The 13,425-nt window shown below is 37.9% G+C and overlaps 1 protein-coding gene across 1 annotated transcript in view; it reads right to left on the reverse strand.

Moving 5' to 3' along the window:
- ULK4 (unc-51 like kinase 4) overlaps positions 1-13,425 on the reverse strand; it is a 665,001-nt gene that overhangs the window by 245,691 nt on the left and 405,885 nt on the right. The gene's annotated exons all lie outside the window — the stretch shown is intronic.

Raw genomic sequence — 13,425 nt, forward strand, 5'->3', positions numbered from 1 at the left:
TTTTAGAAAATTTGTTATTATACTAAATAATTGGTTATTATACTAAAAGAGTTGAGTCTTTTACTTGGTATTTTGTTGACAGGTATAGCTTCCATTCCTTTTTCAGGTAGAAATATTCTCATGTGTGACTTTGCCTCATTTATTTATTCCTCCATTTATTAGTGTTCAATGAGGTGGTTTCCATGCTGCTGTGAATATTTTTTGGCATTGCTCTTGATTTACATGCAGGAACTTCTCTGAGATCTATTGGCAGAAGGGGGAATGCTCAACCACAGGATATACAAACATTCAGCATAAAATCAGGCAGCCTCTGGCCACTATGATAAAAATGCTTGGTCCCATCTAAAGTCTAGTTTAACCACAGCCTCACTAATAATAAAGGACCAGATATTAAAATGCTATCTCACTGGCAATTTATTTCATACTTGTCATTATTATTGCTTCATTTTTATTTACTTGCATTTTATATTTGTCATTTATTCAGAAAATTACTCCTTTGATTTTCTATCATGCTTCAATGAGTTAATCTATGTCAATTATGTGTATCAGAAATAGTTTCTCTTGATTTATGCCTTGTCTTTTTACTTTCCATATGAAGTACTGTGATGAGCAGATTTAAATTCTCTAAGATATTCTAATCCATATTTTGTAATTAGGATTTAATAAATCTTTAGGTATCTTGAGATCATTATATTTTCTTCTAAGAGTTTCAAAGTTTTGTCTTTTGTATTTAAACATATAATATTTGATTCTTAAGAATAAGAAATGTAAACAAAATTTCCTTTTCTAATACTGAGAAATTATATCATACCATTATTATCAAACGTACCACCATTTCCTAAAGAACTTAAATGTCATATCATAGAATAAGATTTTTAATCATTATGTAAAAATGACAATTTTATTTCTTTCTCTATGACTAATAATTTTTTATATCTTTACAACTTAATTGTTTAAAATTTCTGAATGATACAGCAAATAGTCCAATTAAGGATGTCTCCTGCCTTAATTAGAGCTTCCTCTATAGGAATGCTGGATTTTTCCAAATAACTTTCAGAATCAATGGAACTTAGGATTTTCCTACTTTAAAGAATAAAAGTAAAGTCAGTGACTTTTCTTCCCTTCCCCATCCATTCATTATTGTTGCTGAGATGACCAGGTCATACATACACTCATTCCTGGTGCTTGCTGGAGATCACACTTGGTGGTTGTGCCCCATATCCACATTCTGCTGCTGTGATTGACAGACTCTCAGTCTTGATAACACATGGGCTTGCATAGGGTGTGGAGCACACTCCTGGCCAAGATGCACACACAACTTTTTTTGCTGAAAGTTGCATACTTCTGTTCTGATGCTCCAACAAACACACCTCTCTGTGCTGTGCCAAACACGGCACAGTGATTGTGGAAACCAGGAGTCCCAAAGAGCAGAGCTGTAGAAACTGTGCTGAGCAAATGTGGGTGGCACAAGTGATCACAAACTCTTGTTTGCAAGGCAAATTCTTTTAACCATGGAACAGTGCCCAGGCACAGTTAGGACCATTTTCAAAAGGTTTTTCTAATGTTAAACGATTCTTAAATTACAGGGCTAAGGCCAGTATGTTCATATGATATTTTACAGCATTCTGCCCACCACTTCTATTAATATGGAAGCTTGTATTGTCTGAGGATAGTTTCAGAATGAATTACTAACCTCAGAATGAGTTGGAATATTATGTGTTATTCTATTCAATAAAAAAGGGTAAGATTGAAATTATCTGTCTTTAAACTTCAGCTACAACTCCTTTGAAGACTATCTGAGTGTAACAAAGTCTTCATTAAAAACTATTTTAATTTCTTCATTCATTAACGTTAAGGTGGCCACACATTCCAGATGGTCTGGGATACTTCTCTAGGTTAATATCTACTATGTATTCAAAAGTGATCGGGTTTATGGGGGGTGGAATGATAGTACAGAAGGTAGGGCATTTGCCTTGCACGCAGCCAACATGATTCTGATCCAAAGTATCCAATATGGTCCCTCATTCATTGACAGGAATGATTTCCAAGTGCAGAACTAGGAGTAATCCCTGAGCACTGCTGGGTGTGTCCCCCCAAAAGTGGTCAGTTTTGGATATTAAATAAAATTCTCAAGTTAGTTATAATCCAACCAAGATATTTCATTTCTTCAAGTTGATCTTTTTATAAAATTTTTCCTACTTTTAAATATTGACTTACTAGTTCCATGAATACTTTATTTCATCAGTTACTGCCAAACAGTGTAGCTTCCATTTTTATATCTTAATAATGTTTATTTGTACCTTTTCTCCTCTTTCTGCTGAGACTTTCTTGAAATTTAGCTATTTTATTACTTGTTTGAATGACTTGCCCAGGGGTGGCAAACAAGTTCGACAGAAAGAGCCAAAATTTTAAACTGTGAGAGTCAGAGAGTCACACCACGCAGTGACCTGCCAAAACAGACACACAAAAGCATATAATTTTAACAATAATATATTAAACAAATATTGCATTTTGCCATTTTGAGTGAGGGTAAAAATCCTGCAGTGATGGTGAGGGTGTGCTGCGTCTGTCCTCCACAGTAAGAACTAACGGCCAGATGCGACACACAGTTCCCCACCCCCCTCGCTGACCCGTGCAGTTGTTTCCAAGGGATGGGAGACGGAATGACGGAGCCTGGGGGCAGGACTATGCGCTTGAAGATCCCTCCTAGAAGCAGCATAACAAAATCCAAACTTGGCAAAGAGCCACAGTATACAAAATAATGATAAGAGGCAAAGAGCCACATTCATTTTTGCCGGGAGCTGCATGCGGCTCGAGAGCCACGTGTTCGCCACCCCTGGACTTGCCAGTTAACTTCCTTGATCTTCTATGATGCATGGCCAACTGCTTCATTACTTTCTTTTCATCTTTATAGGTGGTCTTCATTATAGTTTCTTCATTATTGTGTTTTTGTGTTCCTAGAGTATGTCCCTAGGAGTAGTATAGCTGGATCCTATGGTTGCTCAATTTCCAGTTTTTTGAAGAATTCCCATATTGTTTTCCATAAAGGCTGGAATAGACAGCATTCCCACCAGCAATGAATGAAAATTCCTTTCTCTCCACATCCCCACAGCACTTATTGTCCTCGTTTTCTTGTGCTGTGTGCCAGTCTCTGTGGTGTGAGAAGGTACCTCATTGTTGTTTTGATTTGCATCTCCCTGATGATTAATGATGTGGAGCATTTTTCATGTGCCTTTTGGCCATTTGTATTTCTTCTGTGAGGAATTGTATATTCATTTCTTCTCCCCCCCTTTTATGGGGGGGTCACACCCGGCAGTGCTCAGGGGCTATTCCTAGCTCTACGCTCAGAAATCACCCCTGGCAGACTCGGGGGACCATATAGGATGTCAGGATAAGAATCACCATCCTTCTGCATGCAAGGTAAATGCCCTACTGCTGTGCTATCATTAGATTTTTTGTTGTTGTTGTTGTTGTTGTCAAGTTCTGTCAGTAACTTGTATATCTTAGATATTAGCCCCTTGTCTGATGGCTATTGGGTGAATAATTTCTCCCAATCTGTGGGAGCTTTTATATCCTAGGCACTATTTCCTTTGAGGTACAAAAGCTTTATAGTCGGTCTTTTTCTTTTTTTATTATCTGCACCTGGTCTTCTTTTTCTAATGTCTTAAGTTGTGGAAGCTGCTCTCAATCCTGCTAAAGAAACTAATACTTAAAACAATAAAATGTGGATTTCAAAGTATAAGAATTCTATTTTGTGAAATAAAATCAAAGTATCAGTTTTCATATTTTAGTTGTTTCTGTGGTGGAAGGTAGGGAGAGAGAACAAGTAGAAGCTAGATGAGCAAAGTAGGCAATCTTCTGCAGATCATGGAAGAGAGAGTTCTCATTCACTGCCTTCTCACCCAGTCCTCAGAATCTAAGAAAGTATAAAAACTGGGGCCATCTCAGAGCCTGAGTTTTGCTGCCACAAAACTCAACATGGCATTCTTTTTATAATTAAATTTCTGTGAGATTCAGAGTTAAAAATTGTTGATAGTTGAGTTTGCCATCCAATACACATCCTTTCATGAGAGTTCATTTTCTGCCACTAATTTCCCCAGTCTCCTTTACATCCCCAACCCTATGGCAGTCACCTCTCTCTCTTCCCCATCTCTTGCTCGCTCATTCTCGCTCTAACTCTCCTTTTCCCTCTCCTCCCTTCCTTCCTTCTAGGCACTGTTGTTTGCAATACTTTTACTGAAGGGCATCATGCATACCACTTAACTTCCTTTCAGTTCCCAGTTGTTGTCCAGAGTGACCACTTCCAATTATTATTGCCAACATGACATTCATAAAAGACAGACTAGAGAGACATAAACTTATTGGTTACCCAGGATTAAAGATGATTAACGAGGAATCAATTCACTGCAGGCTAAGGAGAGACTCAGAGACCATGCCTATGCATGTAGTAGTCCTAAATTCAATCCCCAAACACTTGTATAAGATTAGAAAACAATATCTCAATAAATCTGGTTAAATGCAGACTCAACACATAGTTATTAACAAGAAAAATTTGCACTTTCATGCAAAATTTTCAAAACACGCAGCAATTCAAACAAGGTATTAACACATAACCAAACTGGCAAATGAAGACAAAATCTTTTAATTTTTTTAAATATAATTTTTATTTTGATCATAGTGGCTTACATATTGTTACAATATTATGGGAATATATTTACATAAGATCAGGGGGGTTCCCATCAACGATTTGTCCTCCCTACCCCTCCGTGTTCGTCCTACCTCCCATATCCTCCTCCCTCACCCCCGGGGCTGCAAGAATATGTGGTCACCTCTGTACCTAGCTTACTACTTAGTAGTCTTGTTCTTGGTACCTCCCTTATTTCCCCCTCTAACTGGGAGGAAGGACTATATAGTTCAAGTTATGTGGTTTTATTTGAAGAAGATAAAAGTAATAAACTGGGGTAAAAGTCTAATATGCTGAAAATGGGTGGAATCCTTCTAGAAGCTCTCATGGTCGGTTTGAGAGATAAAGAAGAAAAATAAGGTGAAACATCCCCACAGTACAAAAAGAAGTGTCAAATATCCAGTGAGCACTCCAGTGATAACGATAGGCACCACAAAAAAAAGCCATGGTCTTGAGTTGAAAAACATGGCGGAGCACCTAAAGAAAGAAAAGAAAAGAAGAAAAAAAAAACAATATAAATATAAATGGGGATAACAACTTCAATAACCACACCAAAACAAAGAAATTGACAAAAAGTAGATAGATAAATGAAGAATAAAAAATAATAGATAAATGATAAAAAATGTTTTGTGCTTTTTGCGTTTTTTTTTTCCCTCCTGCACTGGCACAGTAAATATTGGGGTCATTCGAAAAGGGATTCACTTGGCCTAAGCGTTATGGGGTTTCTCCACCCTTGGGGTATATTGTCACGGGATTAACTATAGACTCCTTTCAGGTTCATTTACTCTACCAGTGGTGCTTTCCTGGTGTTTGGAAAACTTCTGCTCTGTCCTGGGTGATGAGATAAGACCTCTGTGTCTAGAGATCTCAGTATCTGCACAGGTTCAGGAGTGGGGCTAATGATGAAGTCTTTCTTTGTGGTTCTATAAGTTCTGTTCCCTTAGTGTCATTTTAATTCATCTTCTATGGTTGGTGGTATTGGTCTTTGCACTGATCCTGGAATGAAACTTAGAATAGCGCCTTTCATTGTGTTTCCAGAATCCCCATTCCGTTGCAATTGTCTCTGCTGGACCTTTGGAACTGGGGATCATGGTTGTTGTGCGGGTCGTATTTCAAACCCTATACTAGGGCTTTTTTATTGGTCTCAAGATATATTCAGTCCAGTCATGGTTCTAGCAGCCAGTCATCTGTAAATCGTGATCTTGGCTTTTGGACCGACCAAAGGGTGACAAGTCTTCTGATTTTGTCTTGTCGTTAGCTGGTGAGGTAGGATACCCTGTTCTTAGGTCAAGTTGTTCCCATTTTCTTTGTTGTCAGGATATCATATTAGAGCTGGCACTTGTTGGTGGCCCAGCAGTATTAAAGATGTCCCAGATGGGGTTTGTTTCCTGTAGCTGTTGTGAAGAACTGTGTCGATTCTATGTCTGGGATCCAGGGTTCAAGGCTGGACGGATGGTGTCTAATCTCCTGAGGTCTAAGTTGGGTCCGCATGACATATTTTCAAGGTGGGAGATATTCCTGTATTGTAAACAAGTGTGAGTTTTTATCTTTAGTAGATAAGAGCTCTCTTTTATGTGTAAGATTTCCCCTTTTTTTAGTGTGCCTATGCAGGGAGAAATGGTGCTACTTTGTATTGTCGGTGCATTTGGGGGTGGCCAGAGAAGAAAACAGAAACAGGTCACACATCCAAACAAGATAAAAATAGGAATAAAAGTATATGTGCTCACATATGTATATTTAAAATATATTTTAAAAAATGAATTAACATAATAATTAAAGGAACCATGTGATGTCTGAGACTACCTTACTTTTGGGGAAAAGCAGGTAAAGAGGTGGTGCAATACCGGTCTTATGTTGGAAGTATAGGTTTCCCCCATTGGAAGACAAAATCTTTTAACCTTACATACCTGCAAAAAGAATATACCTAAGCCTAAGACAGTAAATTGAAACAATTACTAAACATCAATTGGCCAGTACTTTAGTTTCTAGAAATAAATCTTTTCTTCCCAGTTCACCACTGTTTTCACAATTCACATGAAATTTAGATCTAAATGGTAACCCAAAGGCTGTACTATAGAAAACATGCAAATATGGAAGCTTACAACAAATCAATGCTTAGCTATTGACAAATGAAAAAATAATACAGCAAGTAGAGTTCTTGCCTTGTATGTGGTTGGCTCCAGTTCGATCCCCAGCAACATATATGGTTCCTAGAGCCCAGACAAGAGTGATCCCTGAGTGCAGAGCCAGGAGTAAACCCTAAGCAAGCCAGGTGTAGCCCTCTACCTGCCCCCAAAACTCTTAAAAACAGTGTCACACATTTGAGAGATCATTCACCTAAATAATCAAATTCTCAGCTCCCAGTCACAGTCTAGGCACACTGACAAACCTGATGTACAAAGTGGGGAAAAGGTAGCAACATTGGCGTTGAAGACCTGTCTGTCCTAATTCTACAGGGTAATTCACTTTCCTCTAGCCCTTCTCATTGGCATTCTAAGTTAGATTAGAGGAGCACTAAAGGCCCATCTAAGATAGTCTGAGAAAAATCCCTACCCATTTCATAGGACATTAACTTTTCAGAAATCATTTACTTAGAATAGAAACCTAAGAAATATTATAGACACTGAATTCTGAACTGAGTGAAATGTTAATTAAATTAATGGCATACCTTTTTATAATACTCAAATTAAAAAATACATATAATTTCAATGTACTCAAATTTAAAAATACATATAATTTCAATGTACTCAAATTTAAAAATACATATAATTTGCTTATATGTTTTATGAATTATTTTGAGTTTTTCATCTTTGAACAAGAACACCCATATGGTTAACTATTGACATTTAAATGTTCTAAAATAACATAATACTCTATATGCTCTTAAAAAGATCTGAGTGTTACTTGTAATATAAATATATGCTAAACATAAGCACTCTGAAATGAGAAAAATGAAAACATGAAATATTGAATTCTAGAATCGTACCACTCAAATAGCCATTTGGATTGACACTTTAATTTTAGCAAAAAAAGGGCCGGGTAGGTGGCGCTGGAGGTAAGGTGTCTGCCTTGCAAGCACTAGCCAAGGAAGGACCGCGGTTCAATCCCCCGGCGTCCCATATGGTCCCCCCAAGCCAGGGGCGATTTCTGAGCACATAGCCAGGAGTAACTCCTGAGCGTGAAACGGGTGTGGCCCAAAAACCAAAAAAAAAAAAAAAAAGTGGGCCCGGAGAGATAGCACAGTGGCGTTTGCCTTGCAAGCAGCCAATCCAGGACCAAAGGTGGTTGGTTTGAATCCCCCGGTGTCCCATATGGTCCACCGTGCCAGCCAGGAGCTATTTCTTTTTTTTTGGTTTTTGGGCCATACCCAGCGGTGCTCAGGGGTCACTCCTGGCGGTCTGCTCAGAAATAGCTCCTGGCAGGCACGGGGGACCATATGGGACACCAAGATTCGAACCAACCACCTTTGGTCCTGGATCGGCTGCTTGCAAGACAAACGCCGCTGTGCTGTCTCTCTGCTTGCTGTGCTATCTCTCTATTTCTGAACAGACAGCCAGGAGAAACCCCTGAGCACTGCCGGGTGTGGCCCAAAAACCAAAAAAAAAAAAAAAAAAGGTCATGTTGGATCAGACTCAATATACAAAAATGATATAAATGAAAGAAGCACAACATAAACATTTCATGAGAGCATGTCTTTTTTCTTTTAATTGTTTACTCTGGGACCAGAGTGATAGTACAATGGGTAGGCCATTTGCCTTGCATGTTCAACCCCAGCATTCCATATGGCCCCTCAAGCACTGCCAGGGGTAATTCTTGAGTGCAGAGCCAGAAATACCCCCCTGAACATCACCAGGAAAGGCTCACAAGCAAACAAAAAATGTTTACTCCAGCTCACCTGATTCTCAATGAAGAGTAGGGTAATTCAGATCAGATGTTTGGTCCAATCAGGAATGTTTGCCCGCTACAACTCATAGGACTTTCCTTCCTATCTCTGTACAAATATCGCCTTAAAAAAGGGGCCATCCCCAGCTGTGGCACACATCCCACCTCCAATTCTTAGGTCAGGATCAGCTACATCTCTGATATATTACTTCGTCCTTTTGAATATGATCACAGTTAAGTTGGGGGGTATTTGATTTTTGTCCATGACATGACCAGTGCCTAGAATACTAGATGCAGTGGGCAATTCTTAGTAAGTATTGAGATAATGAATATTAAAATGATTAAGTGAACAGACATGAAAAACCACTTCTATTACTTTAGACTATAAAATGGCTCATTCTTATGTATGCAAATATGGAAGTGTAGAGCATAACTTTGAATTTCATTCTCCATCAATGTTTGATTACCTACTGATTAAATCTGACAAGCCTCAAAGGGAGAAAAATCATTGTTAGATCCCAAGCTATCATCTGTAACAACCTAAATGTAACTAATGATACATTTTATAATACATTATAGCTTCAGAAGGAACAAAATATATGGCCACAGTCTCAGTATAAAAAATTGTCAAAGAACTTTGCTCTATTTTTTAATACAACCACATTAATACAGTTATGCATGGGTCTATAAATGCAAACTGTAAATATATGCTTAGAGATCCACTTCTATTTGTAGAAAGATCATTTTGAATCTAATCAGATTACCATTTATTGACTTCTTGCTTTTAATCATTGATTTGCTGTTTACTTATGTTCAGATTTACCTATGTTACAGTTTTACAGATGTATACAGTCATGATACTCTAAAGGGAAGAAAAGAGCATTTGCTTGATGACCTAACCTGTATGTGTCATATGAATCTCAATTTATTAAAATAATGACATTATCCCCATATTAGAGATAAAGAAGTTATTCACACCTGTGCCCTTGATACACAAGGTAACCAACATTAGTAATGTCCAATGGCAATCTAATCTGACTAAAGATGCACATCCACAATGTTAACTGGCTACCAACATTTATATAAGTAGCATCAGACTGTTTCCAAAAAATTATTTTGAGGATCTTGGAGGAGACAAATAAAGTGCCCATCAGATTAACTCCTCCATACTGAACATACTCAGATAAAGTGCCACAAGCTAGAGAAAGAAAACATCACAAGTGCTCAAAATATTCTAGTACTCCTTCCAAAGTCCCTACAGTCTACTAAAAGTCATTAATAACCTCATTTCAAACATCAAGGGTTAGATTTCTGGGTTTGTACTTCTACTGGATTACTGGTCCCACCCTAATCAATATTCATACTCTACCTTAGGATGTGATTTGGTAATGGGATTATTGGATAATTCCCTACTTAGTATTATTCTCTCACCCTAGGGTGTGGCCTCATTCTTGTCAATAAAAGCAGGGGTCTGAGGAAAGCAGGCTCGTTCTTCTGTTCTTTCTCTACTAAGCAGCTCTCCTTCTTAGGAGCCAGAAGGCTTGTGTGCTAAGATTCCTTGCCTGAGTGCTGGATTTCCTGAACCCGTTCTTGTAATGTTTCACCTGTGGATCATTTCCTGTGTCGAAGTTTGCTTCCAGACCTGCATCTCACCAGATCCTTGTTTTGGAACCTGGGACTCTAGTTATATACTTTGTATGAGTATAGTAACGAAAGTGTTTTCATTAAAATCACCCATACTAACAGTAGTTTATCATTCTCAAACTATTAGCATCCATTACATAACTAGCCCATAATATAAACATTTAGGGATTTGGAGCTACACCTTGTAGTGTTCAGGGATCACACCTAGCATGTAAAGCACCTTAATGTCTGTATTACTGTGTTGGCTCTAAACATTTTAAAAACTGATAAGAATTCCAGCAGTTGTCATCTTTAGTTATTATAAATATTGGGCTATGAAAAGGTTTTGGTCTATTAGACTGGTAAAGTATTTGATTTCAGAGGATGCTGCTATGAATGAGCCTCAGATGATTAGCTCATGACTGGTAAGAGCCTGATTTTCTAGCAGTTTATTTTATGTTAAGCATATAACTGGAAACCTTGATAACTTTGCTTTTAATTTTAGTAATTCACAAATTATTTTGCATTTTCTAGGTTCCAGGATGGACCTGGAAGATAAGGCTCAGGGGAGTCAGGCAGAGAAAGACACCCACTATGCTTTTTCATTCCTATATGGCATACCAAAACCAAACAAATGAAGTAAACAAAACTTTAAAGCTATATAGCAAAATAGACATTAATACAAGGAAAGGGGCATATCAGGTAAAAGGGATCAACTATGGTTAAAGAACTTTACTCAAGTGTGAGTTTAATAAAGTACCTGCTGACACTGATTTATAATTATGCATTTCTGAAACAATGCTATAGTGCAATGTTAATTAAATAAAACTGTTAATGTGAAAACCACTAGAAGAGACTAAGCTATCCCAAACTGTTCATAAGTATATCAAGCAATCATCTAAGACTTTGATTACAGGTGACATTACCAAATTTTAAGATCAGTCTACTGGAAAGTTCCTTTCATTATGTTGATGACACTGACATTAATGAGGGTGGAGAGGTAAAAGCAGAGGGAAAAAATCTCAGGCCTCTGTACACAGAAGAAAGCAAAAAGTTGGTGCTCAGATGGCAGTGATAAAATTCCAGTGACCTCCGACAATTTCTGAGCATGTTTAGATTGGTTTCCTAAATATAGACACAATATATTTTATAGCAGCATAACACAGTTTCCAGCACTGCAGAAAAGCTGTTTACTTCTAATTTCATCTAGTTCACTTTCCCTAGCATTGAGACATGAAGCAAAGACATTGTGAAAATCTTGAATTACAGCCTTTTTCATCTTGCTTGTTAGATCTTTCTTATTCTTTGTTGCTTTTCCTTGCCTTCCAACTCTTAGTCCTTCATTATAGTATCACTTCCCTCTTATTACTTGAAAATCTTATGATTTTAGACTCAAGGTCTCCAAAGAGAGCCACTAAAGTGTGATTAAAATAAATATTAAGGGGTCAGAGAGAAAGAGAGAGAGAGAGAGAGAGAGAGAGAGAGAGAGAGAGAGAGAGAGAGAGAAAGAGAGAGAGAGAGAGCTCAATGGATTATAAACATGCTTTGCAAACAGGAGGTCTTGGTTCAGTCCTTAGCTCTGCATGATTTCCTGATCACCTCCACAGTGACTCCTGAACACTGAGCCAGTAGTAGCCCTTGAGCAGCACTTTACAAGCCCCAATAAAAACAGATCAAGCTCATGTTTAACTATTTAATTATTTTTACCATGAAAGAACATCAGTAAATATTCTTTTCACTGACACTGTGTTGCGTGCATCAGTGGGTAGTTCCATGATCATTGTAACTTTCAGCACATAGGACATAAAGAAGTAGGGTGAACTCCTACGGACATACCCTAGGAACACAAAAGCACGATACAAAAATCCCTTCCTCACACCTCCCTTCATTGCAGCACTATTTACAATAGCCAATATTATGCAGCCATCAGGAGAGATGAAGTCATGAAATTTTCCTATACATGGATGTACACAGAATCTATTATGCTGAATTAAATAAGTCAGAGGGAGAGAGATGCAGAATATGAGATTTAAGAAAAATAAAAGACATTTTTACAATAATTCCCAGAGACAAAAGAGAGAAGGGCTGGAAGGTCCAGCTCATGACATGAAGCTCACCACAAAGAGTTAGAGAAATAACCACATTGAAAACTATCATAACAATGTGAATGAATGAGGGAAGTAGAAAGCCTGTCTAGAGTACAAGTATGGGTGGGTTGGATAGCGAGGAGGGAGATTTGGGACACTGGTGGGGGAATGTTGCACAGGTGAAGGGGGGGGTGTTCTTTACATGACTGAAACCCAACTACAATCATATTTGTAATCAAGGTGTTTAAATAAAGATGTTAATTTAAAAAAAAGTAGGGTGACTAGATTAATGGATATATCAACTACATGACCTAAATTTAATTTTCTACTTAATGAACAAAAATTACACAGAATCTTTTTTTAATAATATTTTATTTAAACACTTGATTACAAACATGATTGTGGTTGGGTTTCTGTATGTAAAAAACACCCCCCATCACCAGTGCAACATCCCCATCACCAAGGAGGGAAATTTAGTACACAGAATCTTATAATGATGCCAACAAAAAGTAAATTGAAATACTATGCCACAAACAGGCAAACAAAAATTTCAAAGTGATTCTGTTCCTATGCCATGTGGCATTTAAAAAAAAATTACAAATTTGGGGCCAAAGCAATGGTGTAGCAGTAGGGCATTTGCCTTGCATGTGGCTGACCCAGGACAGATCATGGTTTGATCCCCTGGCATCCAATATGGTCCCCCAAGCCAGGAGCAATTTATGAGTGCATAGCCAGGAGTAACCCCTGAGCTTCACCGGGTATACCCCCAAATCCAATAAATAAATAAATAAATAAATAAATAAATAAATAAATAAATAAATAAATAAATAAATGGCAAGCTAATCAGGTCTGGAAAAATCTTTAAAATGAGAAATTAAAAATATGACTAGTCCGGGCCCGGAGAGATAGCACAGCGGCTTTTGCCTTGCAAGCAGCCGATCCAGGACCAAAGGTGGTTGGTTCGAATCCCGGTGTCCCATATGGTCCCCCGTACCTGCCAGGAGCTATTTCTGAGCAGACAGCCAGGAGTAACCCCTGAGCACTGCCAGGTGTGGTCCAAAAACAAACAAACAAAAAAAAGAATATGACTAGTTCTATAATGAATATTACTATAGGCTTTGTCTTAAGTTTATAGTTAGCAATGACAAA

Source organism: Suncus etruscus, chromosome 10 (genome assembly GCF_024139225.1).
Source record: "Suncus etruscus isolate mSunEtr1 chromosome 10, mSunEtr1.pri.cur, whole genome shotgun sequence".
Taxonomy (NCBI): Eukaryota; Metazoa; Chordata; class Mammalia; order Eulipotyphla; family Soricidae; genus Suncus; species Suncus etruscus.